Consider the following 4,428-nt stretch of genomic DNA (forward strand, 5'->3'; position numbering starts at 1 on the left):
TTATATGCATCATTCTTCTACAGTATTCCTTATTCACTGTTCAACTTTGACATGCATATGAGGCATTGAAAATACCATGGCTTGGGTCAGGTACACTTTAGTCCTCAAACTGACATCTTGGCTCTTGAACACTTTTTTTGTGCACCAGATTTGCCTAATGAAATACATCGTTTGATTTCTCGACTGTTGCTTCCATGAGTGTTGTGGTGGATCTGAGCAAAGTGAAGTGTTTGACAACTTCAATCTTTTCTCCATGTATCATGATTTATTTACTGGTCCAGTGATGAGGATTTTTGGGTTTTTTTACATTGAGATGCAACCCACACAGAAGGCTGTAATCTTTGATTTTCAACCATAAGTATTTTAAGTCCTCTTTGCTTTCAGCAAGCAAGGTTGTATCATCTGCATATTACAGGTTGTCAGTGAGTCTTTCTCCAATCTTGTTGCCACATTCTTCTTGACATCATCCAGCTTCTCAAATGATTTGCTCAGCATACAGATTAAATAAGAATGCTGAAAGAATACAGCCCTCGTGCACACTTTTCCTGATTTTAAACCATTCAGTTTTCCCTTGCTCTATTTGAACAATTGCCTCTTAGCTTGTGTACAGGTTCCTCATGAGCATGATTAAGTGTTGCAAATACTCATTCTCCACAGTGTTGTCCATAGCTTATCATGATTCTTACAATCGAAAGACTTTGTGTAGTCAATAAAGCACAGGTTAACATTTTAGGTATTTTCTGCTTTCAGCCAAGATCCAACTGACATCAACAATGATATCCCTCATTCCACATTCTTACCTGAATATGGCTTGAATCTGTCAGTTCTCTGTTAATGTACTGTTGAAGTCATTTTGGAACTATCTTTAGTAAAATTTACTTGCATGCAATATTAATGATACTGTCCAATGATTTCCACATTCCACTGGGTCACCTCTCTTTGAAACGGGCACAAATACGGATCTCTTCCAATCAGTTGATCAGGTAACTGTCCTCCAAAATTTTTGGCACAGATGAGTGTGTGCCTCCAGTACTGCATCAATTTGAAGAAAGGGTTCAATTTGTATTCCATCAATTCTTGGCATCTTGTTCTTTGCCGTTGTCTTCAGTTCACATTGCATTTCTTCCTAAGGTCACTGTTGTTGTTGTTAAGTGTTGTCGAGTTGGTTCTGACCCAGAGCGACCCTGTATAGGATTTCCAAGGAGTGAATGGTGAGCTTGAACTGCCAACCTTGCAGTTCAAACCAACGTTGCAGTCCAGCTTATTAACCCATAGAGCCACACACCAGGACTGCCTTAGGGTCATTAGGTGGCACAAATGGTTTATGATGGCCTGCTAAATTAATAATCAGTAGTTTTAACCCACAAGGAGCTCTGGCAGTGTAGTGGTTACTAATTGGGCTGCTAACCTCAAGATCAGCAGTTCAAAACTATCAGCAGCTCCATGGGAGAAAGATGAGGCTTTCTGTTCCCGTAAAGATTTACAGCCTCGGAAACCCTGTACAGGGTCGCTATGGGTCAGAACCGACTCGATGGCACTTAACAACAACAACAAGCTTTAACCCACACTTCAGTAATGTGGAAGAAAATACCTGGCCATCTGCTTTTAGTAAGATTGCTGTTGTATTTGGGAATTTGGGGATTTAGACCCCATTGAATCTGTTCTTCCTCATAGAGAACCTATGTGGAACAGAATAAACATTGCCTAGTCCTGCACTATCCTCACAATCCTTCATATGTTTGAAGCCATTGTTGCAGGCACTGTGTCAATACATCTCATTGGAAGTCTTCCTATTTTATTTGCTTGTCCTCTAAGACTACATAGTCAAGAAAACTTAGTAGAAAACTTCTACTATGTAGCATTGGAGTTGCCATGAGTGAAAACAGACAGGAGAGCAACCAACAACAATAATGTAATTCACACACATGCCAACTGAATGCATAAATCATCAAGATCTCTTCATTAAAGCGATTTGGGTTTATCTCTTAAAGTGCTCTTCAAGCTATGGCTAGAAGATCTCATAATAACTATCAATTCCTTAAGAAAATCGCTCTTATCTCCTTTTCTCCCTGCTCGATAATTAAGGCAAAATGATATTGTGAGGTGGTTACAAATCGGGCTGCTGACGTCAGCAGTTCAAAACTACCAGCCATTCCACTGTAGAAAGATGACACTTTCTGCTCCCGTAAAGATTTATGGCCACAGAAACCCTAGGCAAGGTCGCTATGAGTTGGAACCAACTCCACGGCATATCACGACCACCACCACCAATGGTTTAGTAGAAAAGTAAAGGATTTGGGATGGTGGTTTGAGTCTGCAAATTTGTACAACTCAGCAACTCATTTACCTTCTTACTTTCATCATCTATAAAAATGAGGATAATAGTCATTAATTTTCAAGGTTGCTGCAAAGACAGCAATGTTAGAAGTATTCAGTGATATTCCTGTGTAATAGTTTCTTGTGGAGTAGTTGTTTTTGCCATTACTATGTAGCGTAGTGGTTACGAATCGGGCTGCGAACCTTAAGGTCAGCGGTTCGAAACTACCAGCGCGCTCCGCGGGAGAAAGATGAGGCTTTCTACTCGCGTAAAGATTTACACCCTCGGAAACCCTGTACAGGGTCGCTATGGGTCGGAACCGACTCGACGGCACTTAACAACAACAACATTAAGAACCAAGCACTGTCCAAGGCACAGTCTCCTTCCTTTTTTGTGTGTGAAGTGATGGTCTGGAACTCACGTCTTTGGATCTACTGTCAACTCAGTTATCTGATCCCAAGAAGGCAGAACAAACATGAGTTTTATAATTTGGCACTTTTCCCCTTTTAATTGAGTCCTGTTAGTATGCTCAGCTACTAACCAAAAGGTTGAAGTTTCAACTTCACCCAGGGGTGCCTCAAAAGAAAGTCCTGGCAATCTACTTCTGAAAAATCAGCCATTAAAAACCTGATGGAACACAATTCCAAATGAAATGGAGCCAACTCCATAGCAACCTTCTAAGAGCTACACGTAACAAGAGCTACACATAAACATCAGATACATGTTATGTGCCATGGAGTTGGTTCCTACTCATAATAACCCTGCACAGGGTTTCCGAGGCTGTAAAGCTTTATGGGAGCAGAAAGCCTCATCTTTTTCCTGCGGAACAGCTGGTAGTTTTGAACTACTGACCCTGAGGTTGGCAGCAGCATGGAAATTAAAATTAACTTGAGCAAAGATAGCTACCCTAGAAATACCAATTAACCACTAGATGTCAGGATTGTAAAATAGTTCAAAAGCTGCTAAATTATCCCCAAGAACTCTGAAACCACACTAGCATTTTCTCCTTTTTAAGATATTCTCATCAACTATGGCTTTGTTTTATGAAAGTCACTTTTTTAAAAATTGCTTTAGAATGTGCCAATAAGTAGATTAACTTGATCTGCATGGTTTATGCAGTATTGTTATATTCAAAGTTGAAATGTTTACAAATGTTGCTGTCATTGCACCATGTGACAGACTCATATTATACTGAGGACTAAAGACAAAATTGCAAAGGTCTAAGGAAATCAAATGATGACTTGAGAGACCAGGCTAGGAGAGTGTTCTGATGACATTGACAATCAGAGGTAGTGTCTAAAAGAAAAAACCGATAAGGATACAAAAGAAATCAACCAAAGTCTGTTTCATAGCTGCTGATTTTCTTAGAATAAAAGGGTCTTTTCCTTTTAATTATATAGGAGCCTTGAAGCTTGACAGTAAGCAAGAGAGTTCAGAATTAGGAAGGGGTTAAGAATGGCTGTCAGAACACTGCCTACATTGACGGAAATACAAAAGTATACTTGTAGTTTAGTGAGATGACCATGGGTTTTGAAATAAGATGATTTTGAATAAAATCCTATGGAACTTGCTAGTGGGCCTTGAGCTATATTTCTGAATGTCAAGAAACTTAATGGTTAACATTAAAATTGCCCAGTTAACCTTGCAATAATCAGAATTAAAGTAGTTTGTTTGAAGGAGAATTTGATCCTCCACTTTACCAAGCATGATATCCTTCTCCAGTGACTGGTCCAATCTGATATGTCTAAAGAATGGGAGATGAAGTCTGGCCATTCTGGCTTCCAACAGGCATTCTGGATGTACTTCTTCCAACACAGATTGGTTTGTTCTTTTGGCAGTCCATGGTACTTTTAATAATTCTCCTCCAACACCATAATTCAAATGCATCAATTCTTCTACAAGTCTTCCTTACTTAACTGTCCAACTTTCACATGCATATGAGGTTACTGAAAATACCATGGCTTGGGTCAGGCGCACCTTGGTCCTCAAATTGCCATCTTCGCTCTTGAATGCTTTAAAGAGGTCTTGTGCAGAAGATTTGCTTAATGCAATACATCATTTGATTTTTTGACTGCTTCTTCCATGAGTGTTTATGGTTGATCTGAGCAAAA

Source organism: Chrysochloris asiatica, unplaced genomic scaffold (assembly GCF_000296735.1).
Source record: "Chrysochloris asiatica unplaced genomic scaffold, ChrAsi1.0 scaffold00119, whole genome shotgun sequence".
Taxonomy (NCBI): domain Eukaryota; kingdom Metazoa; phylum Chordata; class Mammalia; order Afrosoricida; family Chrysochloridae; genus Chrysochloris; species Chrysochloris asiatica.